At 45.9% G+C, this 19,332-nt stretch overlaps 1 long non-coding RNA gene across 2 annotated transcripts; it reads left to right on the top strand.

The window, feature by feature from the left end:
* Window positions 1-3,964: 3,964 nt before the first annotated feature.
* On the top strand, window positions 3,965-6,494 carry LOC123495127 (uncharacterized). 2 transcript variants are annotated; one of them, XR_012188723.1, is made up of 2 exons: window positions 3,965-4,095; window positions 4,619-6,494. It is a non-coding gene; the product is annotated as an uncharacterized lncRNA (long non-coding RNA). The 2 variants fall into 2 exon arrangements; XR_006667197.2 differs by lacking the exon at window positions 3,965-4,095 and adding an exon at window positions 4,118-4,439.
* Window positions 6,495-19,332: the final 12,838 nt, after the last annotated feature.

The following is a 19,332-nucleotide window of genomic DNA, read 5'->3' as shown; positions in this document are numbered from 1 at the left end:
AGAAATAGGATTTCATTCCGACAAACCAAATGGCTCTAAAGGAATTTTTCCTATAGAAATCTTATCCTATGAAATTCCTACAAGATTCCTCTAAACCAAAGAAGCCCTCATAAAAAATTAAAATCCAAAGACCTCACCAATTTGATTTTTTAAATGATATTCGTTCCTAGCAGAGCTGAAGAGCTGCCTGCCAGAGTGGATCCACGCTCCCTCTGGCTGCATTTTCCCTTCCTTTCTTGCTTCGCCTGAGACTGAATCCTTTCATGGATGATGATTTTTACCTGTGCATGCTGGATCCTCGGCCGCAGGGGATCCCCGTGGAGCGTGGCGAGCTTTGACCCACAGCTCACGAGCGAGGGCCTGACGACTTCGAGCGGAGGCAAATTTAACAAATTTGACATGTGGACGAAATCAAATCACAGAATGAACAGTTCGTGAAACTATTTTACGTGGCTGACCTTTTTGTGCGACACCCGACACGAAGGCGCCACACTACACTGTGCAACGCCTCATAGATAGGCGCTACACGTCTGGCCAGCGTTGCACCCCAGACTGCCTAAAAATTGCTAAGTCAATGTGCAGAGCCTAAGAGCTAGGCGCTGCACTGTATAGTGTGGCGCCTAGCTCTCAGGCGCTGCACAAGTGGTCGCACTACAAAATGAAGCAACCACTAGTGCAACGCCCAGAAGCTAGGCGCTACACTGTACAGTGTGGCGCCTAGCTAGGCGCCACACTATACAGTGTGGCGCCTAGCTCTCAGGCGCTGCATACTGACTTAGTAATTTTCGGATCACACGGGTGCGACGCTGGCCAGGCGTGTAGCGCCTATCTGTGAGGCGTTGCACAGTGTAGTGTGGCGCCTTCGTGTCGGGCGTCACACAAAAAGGTCAGCCGCGTGAAATTGTTTCACGGGCAGTTCATTCTGTGATCTGATTTCGTCGATAGGTCAAATTTGTCAATTTTGCCTCGGGCGGAGGAGGCAGCAGCGACTGTGTTAGGGTTCCCATGCTCACCCATGCGCCGGGCCCATGCGGGAGGCAACACTGCAGGGTGGGGTCCTCTCCGGCGAGCCCCCCACGTGTCCTCCGCCGCTCCATGGCCCCCCTCTGGCCATCTGTGATTCCGTGGTGGCGCCATGAGAGGATACCGTGGGTGAATTGAAATGAGTGCATGTGACGGTGGACCCGAGGTGATTAGGAGAGTCTTAATCAACCAGTCACTGAGGCAGGTGCGTACAAGATGGATCAACACTTGCTGATTGCCTTGATATATGATGCATTTTTGTGCATCTGTGTTCTTAATTTCTAGTGCACACGTGGACCATGGATGATGGATCTCCAACAAATAATTAGATTAGCACAAGGTCGATCTTACCTAACTACGTTTCGCAGTTTCTGGTCGTCACTTTATGTTTTAATATGATACACCAACATTATTTCTTTGCCCACTAACCTTTTCCAGCTGGGGAGATTCATAGAGCCTTCCTGCCTAGACATGTGTGAACAAGGCATATGATTTTCATCGCGGACTCGACCAGAAACGGCCGTCTTCTGCAAGTCACGATCTCCAACAAACCCAGAGATCCATCACCCATGGCAGGCGGTCATGGCTGGGGCGCTTGCACTGAGTGCTTGTGAGAGAGAGTGAGACCCATCACCCAAGGCCAGGCCAGCTACATGTATGGCCATGGTGATGAGCAGTCCGCATTCTTGTCCATGTTCTTGCTGTACTGCTACTCCACCAGTCCGCACGGTTCCTGTATGTTGCTGGTTCCCTCGCTCCCCTACATGTGGCTTCAGAATTCAGCAGTACCAGTACGTATTATTGTTTTCTTGGTGGGTTGGGAAGTCTGTGCTGCGTGCCAAGTTTTCTGCGGTCCAAGGAAGTTTGCTCAGTCACCCTACCTCTGATTTTGTGTACTACTCAGAGTGATTTCGATGAGGACATATAAGAGTACTCTACTCCTAGTTGTTTGTTTATAAGACTCTTGTGATTTTCCGATCAACATTCTCATGATATATTCAATTTGACATGCATGGCATGGCCGGTGACTATGGCTAGAACTCATCATTCATGCATATGCATGTATGACACTTCGCTGAACTCATCATCCATTGTAAACAAGTTTCTGCAGTCCAAGGAAGTTCGATTAGTCATGTACCGCTGATTCTGCGTATTCACAGTGATTTTGATGAGGACATATAGTAGTAGTCGTACTACTTGTTTGTTTATGGGTGTGGCTAGATCTTAGTTTTTTTTCCTTGAGGGAAAAGCCATCACGGCGGTTTATATTTCATGTGAAAAAGGAGATACATATTTCATTAACACATCCACCAAGAGATCCGGAGGTTCTGATTTCCAAACAATGGTCCGAGACCCCTCCGAGTTCCTAGCCATCAAATCTACCACCATATTGGCTTCTCGAGGGCAGTGACTAAAAACTATGGAATGAAATTACTAGCAAGAAAAGAACATTCTTCATAGATTGCCACTGCTGGCCCAAGTGAATTCCCGCCGTTCTGCATAATGTCGATGACCTCTATGCAATCCGCCTCAACATGTATTTTGTTCCATCCCACTTCAGCTAAGAAAGAAAGACGAAAAAACTGATTTTTTTTTTGCACAGATGTCAATGTAAGATCTGGCAAATATAGCATCGACCGAGACGTAACTAAGTTTCAGTTGACTGAGATGTAGCAAACCTATTTGTTTATACGTATGACTCTTTTCCAATCAACGGTCCCATGATATGACCCGCAAAAAAACTACCATGATATATTTAATTTGACATACATGACATAGGCCGGTGGCTAGAGCTGTAACTCATGCATGCATGGATGATTCGTGTTTGCAAGTAGCAATAGCTCACGCCTCATTGTAATTAAGCGGAGCTTTTGCTCAAGGACAAGGACGTTTCTATTTAGTAGGACCTTTGCGGGTGATGCGGCTATGATGTGGTGTCAATTATTTCTTAATGCAATAATGTTAGTTTGACCAAAGATGATGATATGCAGATGGCTTACTTACTTGTAATTCGCACACCAAAGGCTATGCCAATTTGTAAGCAAGAAATACTATCTGAGCCTTCTTTTTTTTTATTCAATATATGTCCTTTCTTTAGAGGCTTATTATTTAAGTACTAGTATCTCCGGTTCCAAAATAATTGAAGTTTTGGCTTTGTCCCAAGTTAAAGGTATATTTGGTATTGTAGATCTTACCATATTTTTCTATAAAGCTGGTCAAACTTAAACAAGTTCAACTTAGGACAAACTTAGACCTTCAAATATTTTGAAACGGAGGTAGTATATGTCCTTACTCAGTTTGCTTGTTTGGTTGTCCATTATTTGAGTGGAGTCATAATTCATGTCACGTATATATGGTCAAGAAGCATCAATATGTGACGGATGAATGTAGAGGCATCGAGTTTTAAGGACGATTACGATACACCATTTAGTGAAAATTCCCGAGTTTTCCCTCTGGTGCAACGAAACTACTTCTCACATTTTTTTGCATTGATTGAAAGGCGTATTTTTTTGGGGGGATTTTGTTGCTAGCCGGTGGAAGAGTAATTAAATCTGAAATGCATGCACGCATGGCGATTTCAGTTCAGCAATCAACGAATGCATTCGACACACCAAATCAATAGCATGCGTGTAGGGAGAAGAGAGAGAGGAAAGGAGGAGAGAGATGGGATGCGTGGTTGGATGACATGTGGGCCACACGGCACATGCAGTGGGCAGAAGCGGACGAGGAGAGCAGAGAAAACGTCCGCTTTGTGTCTGCCGCCGACCCAAATGCGGCCCAAATTTGAGACGGAAATGGGTCCGCGCGGACACAAAGCGGACGCAAAAAAAAAAATTGGTCTCTGCGTTGGTAGTCTTTTTTGTCCACGCCGACCTAAACAAACGCAGGCGGACGAAATGGATCGCCCCATTTGAGAGTTGCTCTAAAGCCATGGATCGAACGTGTAGGTAGATGGAGACGCAACAGGTGCTTGAGAGCTCTCACTGCTCATGCATGCACAAAAGCGAGACACCGCACATGCATGCATGGATGGGTGGCAAGCTTCACCCACGCTTCTCACCGTGTATCAGTGTACGTACCCCGGCGAGCTCCTTTTACTACCACTCGTTGTTACTACCACTCTCACCACGTGCACGTGTGTGGAGCACGAAGGTTGATGGAATGGAAGATGGATGGGGCCGGGGAGGTAGGACGGACACGGCGCACCGCGACTAGGGCTCCCTTCTTCTTCTTCTTCCATGCACGCCGTAGCTAAAGCTGCTAGCCTGATTGTTCCTTCCTTTCACATTCGTCTTTGGCTTTCCTCGTGTTGTCTGTACCCCTCTACGTTGTACCTCTAACACTAGCTGCTACTGCCACTACGAATTAGCTGGAGCTATATTTTGCTCTAAGGAAGAACCAAGATTCCTTGGCTGGTAAAAAAGACATTTCTCCGGCTAGCTGGATTCTCTTGCCTTGCGTACTAGAATAATGCTAGCGTGGGCACGCATACATAGCATAGCACTTGAGCGCTCTGATTAATAATGCTGTTTTGTAGTTAGCCGGCTTGCTAATTTGTCTCATCTCTCTTCTACATCTTTCTCTCTCTGTATAGGAGGCGGGGCCATGGCGGAAGGTGGCGGATGCAAGCGTACAAACACGTCAAAAGGTGGCCCGGCCGGGGGCGCCCAAAACCGCGGTGGTTTTGGCCGTAGCTCCACACCGCCGGCTTTTCCCTTGTCTCATCTGCCCTGCGCTGCGCCCACAACATTTCTCTCTCTGCCCCTTCTTCTCTGTCTAGATTTCTCTCTCTGTCTCGGGTCGCTATCATCGGGAACATTGCAAGATCCCGGCGGGCTTTGCATGTGCCGCGAAGTGGGCTAGCTTGGACGGGCCGGGGCCGGGCACAATCACGAACCCAGCCTCACTCAGAACGTGGGTAAATTATAGTAATTCATTTCTGTCATGTGAATGGATGAATGTATGTGGCGTCTAGCTCGCTCCCCGGATGAAAAGTAATACCATAGACAGGTAGACAATTTTTTTTAGAAAGATCTGTTTTTTATATATATATTTCCCCATGTTAGTGCTTGCTGTATTCATGAAAAATTCATGCAAAAAGATGATTTTTTTTGTTTCATATGTAAAAGATGCAAAGTTCAGCTCTCTTAAATAACAAAAAATAGAAAATTGTTACTCCTTTTGCGTTTTGACTCAGGTCGTAATATTTTTGTTTTGTTCATAAATGTTTGAAAGCCAACCTAGGACATGATGCATATTTTTTCTCTTTCATATTCTTATATTCGTATAAAGTTATTTTGGTACATAATAATATATAAAATTTAATTAAATATCCGAGTCAACTATCACTGGTGTCAATAAAGTGTAGAATTTGAAGTGTAATATACTTTTAATAACTAAATGTATATGACACAATGCAATTAGGTTATATATTATTACATACGAGTTTCGTTTATTAACAAATTGATAAAATAAATTGTTCCAATTTTTTTGTGTATTGTCTGATAGTCTATATTTCTGATATTTTATTTTTTTCTCCTCTTCGGTGCTGTTTCAAGTATCACATCACAAACTACACTATATTCTGAGCAGTGGCGGAGCCACCACCCAGCGACCCTGGGCACTTGCCCGGGCTCGCTGGCTCCAAACAGTAGCAAATGGCAGATTAAATAAAGGGTAAAACTGATCGCTAACTTGCTTTACCTTGGCAAACAAAAAAGTTGGGCCTTCGTTTCTGAGACTCACAACCCAACTACGTAGTCTGCACTCTGCAGCCCAGACCGAAACCAAAAAGAAACAACGCGAGGGCAACGATCGCTGCAACTCCCTCCTGTCTCCTCGTTTCTGATAAGCGAGCGCAGGGACTGGGCGGGGCTGGTGGGTGGCCTTGAGAGTTGAGACCGAGCCCTAGACGGCTAGACGCGCGGCCGGCGGTGAGCGGACGCCAGGCTCCACGGCAGTCTACTCGTCTGGTGGTCCAATCAGCCCCCCTTCCTCTCTTCCGGCTTCCGCTTCGGCTTCCTTCAGTAAGAAATCTCTGTCAAAGTTAGGGCTAGGGATTCCTCATCTCTAAAGTCTGAAACTCTGAATAATTGGTCTAGGCCAGGAAGGTAGGGGTTGATCAGTCGATGCGAGCAGTACTGGATGCGAAGAACGGATTGAGGTACATACACGCCCCACTAATTATACATTGCAGCATATGGTATGAGAGGTCAAGGCCAGGCTTAAGGGATAGGGCTGAAATTTGGAAAAAAATCATTGGGGGTGATCATGAATTCATGACTAAAGAAAAATTGTATGAATTTGTAGTTGATGCAAAATTTATGCAAGTAGTTCTGTACTATGCAAAATTGATGCAAGTAGTTCTGTAATATGCAAAATTGATAAAAGTATAGTTGATGAAAAATTGTATGACTGGATATTTGATAATACGATACATGTAGTTGATGCAAGTACTTCTGTACTATGAACTTGTTACTTGTTGTAGCTCATTTTCTTACTTATCTGTGTAACAACTAACTTCAAATTTATCATTAAATTTCAGAGACGAGCAGGTTTTTGGTTAATTGAGAAAACACTGAAAATGTGAATGATGTGCAACCGGAAATAGAAGTTGAGGCACAAGCACCGCCTAGCATTCCCAGTGACTTTAATCCAAGTAAGATTGAGCGTGATCTAGGAAAGAGGAAACTAATTTGTTAGTAACCTCCTAATATTCAAGACCTGGTGAGAAGAGCATATGTATTGAGCGGGGATAACACTACTAGAAAAAGGCTTACACATAGAAGTTTATCAGTAGCGTGTGTTTTGGCGCCCACGCTACTGATAATTACCAGTAGCGTGTGTTTAGCAGCAGCGTTGGTTTCTAGAGAGCACGCTACTGGTATGTTAGCCACACCACACCCCCGGCCAAAACATAGTAGCAGCGTTTGTACCATAACAAGCGCTACTGTTAACAAAATAGCAGTAGCGCCTGTTAGCAAAGAGCGCTACTGGTACTTCTTCTATGTGTAATCTTTTACCAGTAGCGTGTTTTTTGGGCAAGCGCTATAGCTAGTTTTATGTAGCAGTAGATATTTTGGCTGGCACACATAGCAGTAGCGCGCTTTTTTGCCCCGCGCTACTGCTAAGGTCGCCAGCCAAAATATCTGCCACCTCCCCCCCCCTTCTTCCTCCCCCTTTCTTCCTCCCCCCTCCCTCTTGCACTTGCTTGTTCTTCAATGCTTCCCCCTCTTCTTTGCCCCTCCCCCCTCCATTAATGCCCTCCCTCCTTTCTCTTCCTTGTTTTTGCCCCTCCTCCCCTTCTCTTCTTTGCCCCTCCACCACCCCCTCCATTAATACCCTCCCTCCTTCCTCTTCCTTTGTTTTGCCCCTTCTCCCCTTCTCTTCTTTGCCCCTCCACCACCCCCTCCATCAATGCCCTCCCTCCTTCCTCTTCCTTTCTTTTGCCCCTTCTCCCCTTCTCTTCTTTGCCCCTCCACCACCCCTCCATTAATGCCCTCCCTCCTCTCTCTCATAGCTCTCTCTCTCTCCCTAGCTAGTTGGAGCTATATTTATTATGTAGGTACCTCACTATCTAGAGCTACTAGCTAATTATAAGAAGGTGCTCGATATCCCTCTCGACAAATAGGTGAGCAAAAAAAGAGTTGTGCAAGCATGGAAATATGTGTGTTTGCGATTAGGACCGAAACTATGTGCGATATGAATATACCGAATTGTGTGTGGCATGTGAGTGACATGAGTTCCCTATGTTTTGCCGAAATGCCGATTCAATTCCGTTTCGGCGAATTTCGGGCATGCAAACTCAATATGTCCTATGTTTAGGGAAGGTCATGCCGAATTTTTGTATGAATTTGATCCATGCATGCATATATACGTGGTTAAAATATTGCTTCGCGCGCAGGTGATCATGAAGGTCAATGGAAGGAAGGTGGAAAGATACTGGCAATCCGCTGTGGATGACATGTATGAAAAAAGACTGAAGGATGTTTTATGTCCGTGTCGAAAATGCAAAGGAAGAGTCAGGCTCGACCCCTTTCAGGAAGGTAAATTCAAGGCGCACCTGCTCATGCATGGTTTCATGCATGGCCATACTCGGTGGATAAGTGAATATGATGATGATGATGATGAGGACGTCGACGGGGTAGGAAATAACGACATGGGGCCACCAGACGAAGAGATGACCGATTATGTGCCCGAAGAGGAAGACGGCCTCGGGAATGTCGATGGCGAAGAGGTAGTTCAAGGCGGAGAAGACGCGGACACGCCGCCGTCTTCGTCGCTACTAAGTTCAGCCATGCGGGACCCGCATGTTCGAGACCTACTTCGCAAGAAGACGACTAGCGACAGAGCTGCTTCTAGAGAGGAGGCCAAACTGGCGCAACTGGAGGTAGACTCATTGACTCCTTTGTATGATGGTTGCAATCCCGAGGTGACCCGCTTGAGTTTCACACTAAAACTTCTAAAGATGAAGGCAAAAAACAAATGGATAGATACAAGCCTGGATGAGCTTCTGAAGTATCTAAAGAAGGTTCTTCCCGCGGGAAGCCTGTGTCCTACTAGTGTCGAGGAGGCAAAGAAAATCGTGTGCCCTCTTGATCTGCCACACATTAGATATCACGCATGCATCAATGATTGCATCATATATCGGAACGAGCACGCGGAAAAAACCGTATGTCCAAAGTACAATGCTTCACGATATAAAAAGGCCGGAAAGAAAGCTCAACAGAAAGTTGTATGGTACTTTCCGATCACTCCGCGTTTATAGCGGTATTTCGTAGATCCTAAGGAAGCAAAGCTTATGCGCTGGCACGCGGAGAGGGTGAAGCCAGATGATGGAGATGAGCCGAAGCCGAGACACCTCGCAGATGCTAGCCAGTGGAGAGCATTAAATGCTGAATTTGATTTTTTCGCAAATGATCCAAGGAACGTCGTGCTTGGCGCTAGTAGTGATGGCATGAATCCATTTGGCAACCAGAACACCAATCATAACACATGGCCCGTGTTTGTATGGATGTACAACCTCCCCCTGGTTGTGCATGAAGGAAAAATACATAGACATGGCTATTCTTATTCAAGGGCCGAGACAACCGGGAAATGATATAAATTTGTATTTCGGGTTACTGAAAGAGGAGCTACATACCTTATGGACAACGCCGGCGAAGACATGGGATGCAAGCAAAGGAGAGTATTTCTACATGAGAGCCGCGCTGATCACGACGGTGCAGGACTATCTTGGTTACGGCTATCTCTTCGGCCAGGTGTGCCACGGATATTGCGGATGCACGAGGTGCATGGATGATACAACTTCTCTGCAGCTATCGAAAGATGGCGGGTCTTCGAAAATCGTTTACATGGGGCATCGAAGATGGCTCGAGAAGGATGACCCATGGAGAAAGTGTGGAGATCTATTCAATGGTAAGGCTGAGCATCGAGGTCCTCCACATAAACGTAGAGGTGCAGAAATATATAAGTTATTAAAGAACTGGGAAGAGTGCCCCTCGCCGGGAAAGACGAAGAAAAAGGCGCCGGAGCCCCTGCTGAAGGTATGGAAGACGAGATCTGTTTTCTGGGACTTGGAATACTGGCCCATACTCGACACGCCTCATAGCCTTGATCAAATGCATATCACAAAAAATATCCTTGAGAGTTTGCTTGGAACATTGATGAACATGCCGGAGAGGACCAAGGATGGGCCGAAGGCAAGGAAATACTTGGAATTTTTGAATATCAGGAAAGATCTCCAAATGCCCGGTAAAAGGTCGTCAGAGGAGACCGAGACGGAGACGGAGACGGAAGATAGGGGCAAAAAAGTAAACAAGAAGGAAGAACAATATTGCCCCCCCTCTTGCTTCACCTTAGATCTGAAGGAGGTCGATCAATTGTTCAAGTGCCTTGCCGGAATCAAAGTTAGTTCCGGATACTGTGGGAAGATAAGCAGATATCTGGACACTAAGAAAAAAAGGTTCAGTGGGATGAAGTCTCACTACTGTCATGTGATGATGACGCAATTACTCCCGGTTGCACTTAGAGGGATTATGGACACACATGTGTGTGAGACGCTTACTGACCTATGCCACTTTTTTGATGCTATCTCTCGAAAGTCGATCAGTGTGAAGCAACTCCATAGGCTACAGGAAGAGATCGTTGTCATACTGAATGAGCTAGAGATGTACTTCCCGCCTGCGTTCTTTGATGTCATGGTGCATCTATGTGTCCACATCGTGGACGACATCATCGACCTAGGGCCGACATTCCTACATAGCATGATGCCATTCGAGAGGATGAATGGGGTCATCAAAGGATTCATTCGTAACATGTCCCGTCCGGAAGGGAGCATCGTCCAGGGGTATCTGACCAAAGAGTGCATCTCTTTCTGTGAGAGTTATCTAGTAGGCACCGGAGACCCTGTTGTTGGTTTGCCCGTCAACAAGCACTATGGAAGGCTCGAAGGCGAAGGTCACACCAACGGTCATAGGGATGTGAATGTGTTACGCTCGGGCCGACAAAACGACCTTGACAGGGCAAACTTAGTAGTGCTACAACACCTAGATGTGATAGAAGATTTCGTGACACTGCACAAAGAGACCATCGCAAAGAAGTACCGTGACCGTGGGGTGCACAGGACGGACGCTGAAGTTATTTGAGAGCACAACTCCACTTTCGTGCGTTGGTTCAAAGAGCGAGTTCTGGCTAATCCCCCGGAAAAGGGTTGTCCGAACGGAACACTCATATACGCCTTAGCACATGGCCCCTCGACCAACCTCGCGACTTATCAAGCATACGATATCAACGGATACACGTTCTACACTGAGGAGAAAGATATAAAGAGTGATGACCAAAACTCAGGGGTGACGATGGAAGCCATGACTGGGAATGTAATTGAAAGATATTACGGAAGGGTCGAAGAGATATGGGAACTTAACTACTCTGGATGCATAGCGCGACGATGTTCCGTGTCAGATGAGCTAAGAATGTACACAGAGAAAACCGACATTTCACTACCATGTGTATACCCGACTCCGATAGCGGTACCGTCAACGCCATCGCCAAAAATGAGCCATGGGTACACGCTAAACACGTGACACAATGTTTCTAGCTAAGAAAAAGAAAAATACAAAAAGGAAAAAAAAGAAAAAAACCTTAGCAGTAGCGCGTTTTTGCAAGGGCAGCGCTATAGCTAACTTAGCTATAGCGCGTTTTCCAACACGCGCTATAGCTAAGTTGCCTACAGCACCGGTCCGCTGGCTCCCATCGTTCCTGTCTCTCACTCGCCGCTCGTCGCGATCCCCTTTTCTCTGACGCCGCACCGCCCACGCCGCTGCCGACGCCGCACCGCCCACGCCGCCGCCGACGCCGCCCCGCCCACGCCGCCGCCGACGCCGCACCGCCCACGCCGCCGCCGCCGCCGGACTCGACCTCAGCCCCGACCCCGACGCCGGCCACCGACCCCCTCCCGCTCCGGTATGGCCCCCCGCCCCCTCTTCCTTCCTCTCCGACCCCTCAGCCCGGCTCTCTCTCTCTCTCTCTCTAACCAAATTTGGTCTCTGCAGATCAACAAGGCTCAGCGACCCCGACCTCTCAGCCTCGGCGACCCCGACGCCGGCCACCGACCCCCTCCCGCTCCGGTATGGCCAACCGCCCCCTCTTCCTTCCTCTCCGACCCCTGTTTGAGACCTGCGTGGCCTAGTCTGACTGTTGTTAACAAATGAAAATAAACTTAGGTGAAAGCAACAAGTTTTTGTTAGAATTCAGCTTCAGTCATTGAATTTGAACCTGCTGTAGTTTTGTTGTTAAAATGCTTGCTGTTAAAATGCTTAAAATGCTTGCTGTTATTGAATTTGAACTAATATGCCTAATTGTTGTTAAAATGCTTGCTGTCATTGAATTTGAACTAATATGCCTAATTGCTGTTAAAATGCTTGCTACTAAAATGCTGTTAATATGCTTGTTTTTTATTTTGTTGCTAGAGTAAATGAAAATGAGTGTTTAGTTTGTTGATAGAGTAAATTTGGTCTCTCTGCAGATCGACGAGGAGGAGAAGGACCCCCTCTGCCCCGGCGACCCCGACGCCACCCCCTCAGCCCCGGTGAGCCCTGACCCCGACGCCACCCCCTCAGTAAATGCTTGCTTGTTTCTTAGTCTACTGCTTTTGTTCTTTGCCTAGCTAGCCATGTGGAGATGTAATAAGTTTTCTTCTGTTGCCTAAACTAAAGTGCACTTGATGTTGTGAGACTTGATCATTGTTGCACACCTCTGGGTAATGTGAATCCACTTAACATGCATGTGATGACACACATCACTTCAGCACATAGTGCTTATTGTCATTTGCAGGGAAACCGATTGCTAAGTGGCCAATGTTTTGCCGGAAATGTTGTTTCATTTCCATTTCGGCAAATTTCAGGCGCTCTATATGTGCACTTTCTAGCAAAGGTCATGCCAAAATTTTCCGTGATGCCATGAGATTTGTCGCGACGGGAATGAAACGATATTTCCGGCAAAACAAAGGTCACTTTTTTTTTATTATTCACTTTATTATATAAAGCTCGATAATTAAACCACTACGACATTGAACCCTAGGAAACATGACCGACACCGACGAGGCCGGAGGTTCTCAATCCCAATTAGGTCGAGCACACGCCTACCTCGACTTTCTGGCGGATCAGGAGAGACAACAAGCTGGGTGTCCGGACCCCCTTGTCATGACGGATGACGACGGTGGTGGCGCCGGCGCCGACACTGATGCCACCAACGACACCGGCACTGAGACTGGCGCTAATGATGTTCCTAACTACAACACGGAAGGTGGGACCTTCCAAGCCAGTGAGGGAAAGAAGGAAAAGAGGACACGACGCCCAAATGAGCTTGGCACCGGAAGACTGGTGGTCACGGCGGTGCACCCTGGCGAGTTCGAGGCAATAGAGCCGCGAGAAGTGGCAGCGTGTTACGGCAACCAACTAGCATGCATCCTACGGGATACCGCTAGCATCAACACCACAAAATTACGGAAGAATGAAAATTTGAAGAAGCTGCTCCTAACTAGGTTGCACGCAAGATTCCTGTTCCCCGGTCGGAATGACGAAGTCGACCCATGGGATGATGATGCCATGAAAAAAAATCAACAACAAAGCCCTAGGGAAGTTCAGCAACGCATTGAGCGCTTGGAAAACTAGGGTGAAAAAGGCGATTGAAGTAGACCATGAAACCTACGCCGAGATTGTTGCAGACAATCCAAAAATTACGATAGAAGATTTGAAAAGTTCAAGGAGACTTGCAATGAAGAAGCTGCCAAGGCCAGGTCGAGAGAGGCAAGCAGCTACAGGCAAAGAACATGGGGAACCACCGCCTTGGAAGTCGTGGTTACACGGGAAAGAGGCCCGTGTGGGCTAAGGAGGACGCAGAACGTGAACGTCAGGGGATCCCAGACCCATTGGCTGAGTTCACCGACCAGCAGGAGCACGACTTCATCAGGGCCCGATTCTCGTGGGACCCCAAGAAAAAGATTTTTTTCACCGACGGGCCGACTAGGAAATTCATGAGAATACTGGTAATTATCCTTTTACCACCTTACATATTAGGTTATGATCAACGAAATCTACAACATTCTAGTCGCATTCGTAAATGATTCACGGTCCATTTTGCAGATAGAGCAACACAAGCTTGCGGCCGAGAGCGACTCGTCGACTCAGTCGTCGGCGAAGTACAAGTGGGGCACTCCTTTCAACCGGGCCATGAACATAATGATGGGACACCTGCCCGGCCAGCGGCCGCAATATGGACGTGTGCACGGCGCCGGGTATGGGGCCACGTGGAAGTACTATTATAACGAGGACCCCGAGGCCAAAAGACAGAGAAAGAAGTTCAGTCAAGTGACTATTGACGAGAAGGTGGCGCGGGCGATGGAGAAAGCAAAAGCTGAGACCAAAGCTGAGATAATCGCTGCCTGTAGATCTGATATGGTGGCTGCCTTTACAATCTTGATTCCAACAGTGGTCACATGGGTGCAACAAAATCCAAACGCGCCACTAAGTGATTTTCCCATGCCCAGCTTCACCGGGAGCAACTCAATGAACACCGCACCCATACCTGTACCTAGTATGGCAACCGCACCTGCACCTCCTCCAGCACCTGCTCCTGCACCCAGCTCTTACAGCAGCCCTAGCTCCGTCTTTGGCTTGAATGTTGGGCCGTCGACATTGGCTGAGCTCGACGCCCTCACGGTAAATACGCGTCGCACCTTCATCAACTCAACTAATTAATTAATCTTCAGTTGTCGTTCTTTTTGGATCTCTGACGCCGCACGTATAGGTCTTTGTAGGCCGACTCCACTCCGTGCACCCTCGTTTACAACATGAAGGGCGGGTTGGTGGATGTGGGGAAGGGTACTATACTGAAGCCTAAGGATCGATTGTTTCACCGCCGGCAGATGCCTGATAACGCCTTAAGGGTCTCCGTGGTGAGTGTGAAAGCGGGCTACGAGGGTCTCCCTCGTCCGATACAAACCGATGGAGAGGATGACGAGACCCCCACGCAGCTTGGCCAATGGAAAAATTGGCCGATCCTGTGGCCGAAAAATCTTCTTCGTGTCGAGGTGGCCGGGAGCACACCAACGGGACCTCAGGAAGGTATGACCACAACCCCTCCTACACAAGTACAACCATCTTTTGTGCTGCTTGCTGAGATCCAGAGACACGAGGAAGGAGGGCCAACCGTTCCGGCAAATGATGCCATCTGCCCCATGGAAGAGGATAGGGATCATGACATGGAGGAGGCCGACGATGACCCTAACCAGTATTTCAATACTGCCTTTGACAACGAAGTAACAATGAGTCAACCATATGAATATGAGATGCATGTACCAGAGCCGGAACGTCCTCGGGAGTGCAAGAAGTCTTTGTTCATGCAATCCTCGCAGGACACGCCTCCAGATGTCGGTTCCATCCAAGCTCAACTACTTAGCCAGAGTCGTCCAATGCTGAGCCCGGCAACACTAGGGGTGGTGCTCAGGGAGGGTCTGACAGACCCACCAGCACCTCAGCCCACCAAGAAGAAGCAGAGGAAGAGACCGACGGCGAGAAAATCCAATAAAGCTGGCAATGTTGGTTCTAGCAGCCAGCTGTCTTCGACCAAGGTTGACAGTGTACCGATGAAACATGCGCCATTAACCCATGTCGTGGGAGAGCCAATGGTACCGGCGAATGCACTAGCTGCCATAACAGGGGATCTCAGGAGACTCCATGACCATGTGCTTTCGACAGAGAGAAGCCGCCTCGCCTCGGATGATCCAGGATACCCACTTTATACGGTTCATGTGCCGAGCAGTTGCAAGATGTACGTCCACACATGCCCCGCGGACCTTTTCTTCCTGAGGTTTGATTACATCTTCCAGATGTTTCAAATGAGGACACTCGATTTTACGTTCGTCCGCCTGTATGCGCTGCACATGAACTACATCATCAGGAGAGAGCAAGTCACCGGTCTTGCGGTCGCGGACCCATACTACATGCATGAGGGCTTCTTGTCAATCAATGATGCCAACCGTCAATATGCGAGTAAGTACATCGAAGAATTCTTGGTCAGCAATAAGGACAAAGAAACGATTCTCCTACCTTATCATCCCTGGTAAGTCATCCGCGGATAGCACTATAACACATACGTGCATTTCAATAGTTACTTTGCACGCATGGAGGCTAACTTGATCGTGTATTTTGCGCAGCGGGGGGTGTCATGCCGTTCTCATCGTTCTTTACCCGCGTTACTCCCGCGCTCTATATTTGGACCCATCGAAGAACATACAGAAGAAAGATTACACACACATAAAGCATGTTCTGGACAGAGCTATGCTGGGCTTCAGCATGCGGGGTGGCTACATCCAATGCAAAAAAAAACAAATAAGGCCGGTCTTTGTTTCGGCCACAAGACTGACTTTTGTTGCATCCAGCAACCGGCAAGAAGTGAGAATGATGGATTCTACGTCATCCATCTAATGATGGAGTACAGAAGGGATGTGCAATCACTTTGCATGAAATCTTCATCCGATACCCATATCCAGAGATGGGCCGAAGCCTTTGGAGCCGTGCCGGATAATCAACTTCGAAATGATTTCTACCAGATCCAGCAGGAAATTGCGTCCATCATCATGAAAGATGTCCTCGAAGAGAATGGGATGTTCTACGGCGGCCCAATATCGCGAGCTGACGTCCGAACCCGCATTGCCCTACAGCGTCAGGACATGACGCCTTTCACTAAGCTTGGCGACACCCTTCCGGATATGGACAGATGGGAAGAGTGCACTGCTTAAAAACAATGTGTCTGTTTAATTACTTGTTACTTTCTGTATGACGAAACTTCGAATGTCTCAGTGTATGATGAAACTATTAGATGTATGGTGCCGCACTCTAGTTAATTACTTTCGGTACGATGAAATTTGTTAACTATGTTTACTATATATGTTGCTTCTATTTCATAACTGTTTTGTTGAATTCGCTTCATGATATATATATATATATATATATATATATATATATATATATATATATATATATATATATATATATATATATATATATATATATATATATATATATATATATGTGCATCTCTGACAGATATATAGATCAACGATGGCAAGGAAGTGGTATGCCGTGTATGTAGGGCATGTTCCGGGTGTGTATGATGAGTGGCCAGAGTGTCAGGCCCAAGTCTCTGGCTTCTCCGGCGGAAGCCAGAAAGGGTTTGATAGCAGAGCGGAAACCGAAGCTAGTTACTTGAGATTCATAGCACGACAGGGGATTCAAAATCACAAAATCAGCGCCGCTGCAAAAACTATTACATAATACCGCTTTTGATCATCGTGATCGCTCTTATCTTGTATGTCATAGTTTAGGTAGATGATGAAACATGTGTCTACGGTGACAATGTAAGAGACATGTGATCATTAACTTGTATCGCTATTTCGAGATGATGATGAGATCGACATCATTTGTGTTGAGACTATGTTGATATGATGAGACTATGTTGTACCACTTCGATGATGATGATGAGACATTCCTTTTTCATATAGTTCCAGTGTATGTGTATGTTGTAACTGTATAAAACCTGTAAAAATACGAATACAGCAACATAAAAAAAGAAAATACTAGCAGTAGCGTGGGGTATTGGAGTAGTAGCAGCGCTGCTTACCGGTAGCGTTGGTTGAAGGGGCACGCTACTAGTATTAGCTGTAGCGATGGACAGAGGCGCGGTACTGCTAGATATAGATAGCAATAGCGCTGGTTGAAACAAGCGCTACTGCTAAAAAATAGCTGTAGCGCCGTAGCAGTAGCGCGCCTGCCCGCGCTACTAATAGCCAAAAAACCAGCGCTACTGGTAAGGGTTTTCCTAGTAGTGTAAGGATATTATTCGAACATTTACTACAATGAAATCTCGGAAATGGCATTTGCCTCGTGATTTTCTTTAGCACACCGTTGGTATGTTCCATCTGACCATCTCTATTATTGCGAGCTTTCTATTTAAATATATTCACATCCCATAACTAAATTTCTTTTAATTACAAATCCATTTTTTATCTTGAAGTGCCTTGTAGGACTTTGGCAACATGACGAATTTGCCTCTATTGAAAGCTAGTTATATGTCTTTTTTCGAAAAAATGAACAAGTGAGAGATGCTTTTGGCTATGTTGGAAGAAATCGCGCAATGACATCTGGTATGAATAGCTTTACTTTTGTTGTCAAGTCCCAATTTTATTTGGTATGTGAAACGGATATTGATATATTATATATTAGTTCACTTTCAAATTACATTTTGTGTGACTTTTATGCTTATGTTTTACCTTGATTATTATTATGGATTTGTGGTCCGGAAGTTTGGTGCTATATTATATGTTGTGTATCCGAATACCCGATTTTTGTTTTTTATATTACACATTTAGGCTCAACATGCCCAGGCTCCACAAAATTTCTGGCTCTGCCACTGATTCTGAGTTAGTCATTCAAAATTCATCGGCGAGTATTTTCACCACCAATGAAGTTTCTTTGTCACAACGCCACGACATTTTGTCTAGTCGGGCTTTAACATAAATCATATACATTTTATTGTTTATTTTTTACCCAATACTTTAATTATAGTAAAAAGAAGAAATAATATGAATTAAAACCGTGAAAAAATTTGAATTCCAAATTCACCGAAAACAAGTTATAGTAAATTATGGGTAATCCACATCTAATTATACTAAACACTTTTATTTATTCATTTTTAAGAAATCTGAACAAGATTTTAAAATCAATACAACCTTCGTCTCAAAATCTTAGTTGCTATATTTCTTCTAATAGTATATCTAACAACACTGGAAACAATAAGTAAAATTTATTGTTATACAATACAAAAGTCAATTATAACAAATCTGTCAATGCTAAATTATAATTTTTCTGTCATGTAAATCATGTTATTTCTACAAAATTAATTATGCCCAGTTTTTTTGACTCAATGTAACCAAAGCATAAGAGAAGAATCATATTCATACAAAAAAATATGTCCATTTTTGGCGTAGTACTACATCCTGTCTATATGTCTCTGTGTGTGGGTGTGCACATCGTGTTAATATCTAAAGATGTCTTGGTAGAGGAATCTAGAACGCATGGATCTAAACATTTTGCAGCAGAGATTTGAAAATTAGGATCGTCTAGACTAATTCTATAGGTAACATAAAATTCGAGAATGGACCAACAAGCTTTTTTTGTTGTTGAGTTCACTTTTCAAACCCTCGCAGTTGGCATTGTTCATTCATCATATTTTTTTGTGGTGGAATCTTCTCTCAATTACTCGATTCAGTTTATATAAGACGGACTCCAACCAATCCAAAACAACTCAACCAATCAAAATGCATCCATTTTCATGAGTTAGTTTGGAAACTAACTATTGTAGCTGAAGTAGAAAATGGTAAACTACGATATCATTGGTTGGCATTGTTGAGTATATCCCCATGCCCATTTGACACATATGGATGATCCCCTTATAGACGAAGAGAATTAGAGGGCTTTTTACCCTAACCTATGAACCTACAATCGGGAATCGGCCATGCTTTAGAAAAGCTATGGAACTTGCACTAGTAGAAAACAGGGCTTTGGTCCAGGCCTGGCCAGCCCATTAGTCTTGGTTCAGTCACGAACCGGGACCAATGGGAGAATAGGTCCCGGTTCGTGAGCCCAGGGGGCCGGCCGGGCCTCGTGGGGCATTGATCCCGGTTCATCTGTCCCCTTTGGTCTTGGTTCCTGGCACGAACCGGGACCAATGGGCCTCGCTCCTGGCCCA

Source organism: Aegilops tauschii, chromosome 7, assembly GCF_002575655.3.
Source record: "Aegilops tauschii subsp. strangulata cultivar AL8/78 chromosome 7, Aet v6.0, whole genome shotgun sequence".
Lineage (NCBI taxonomy): Eukaryota > Viridiplantae > Streptophyta > Magnoliopsida > Poales > Poaceae > Aegilops > Aegilops tauschii.
Note: the sequence above shows the minus strand (reverse complement) of the source record. Positions and strands in the feature narration are given on the sequence as shown.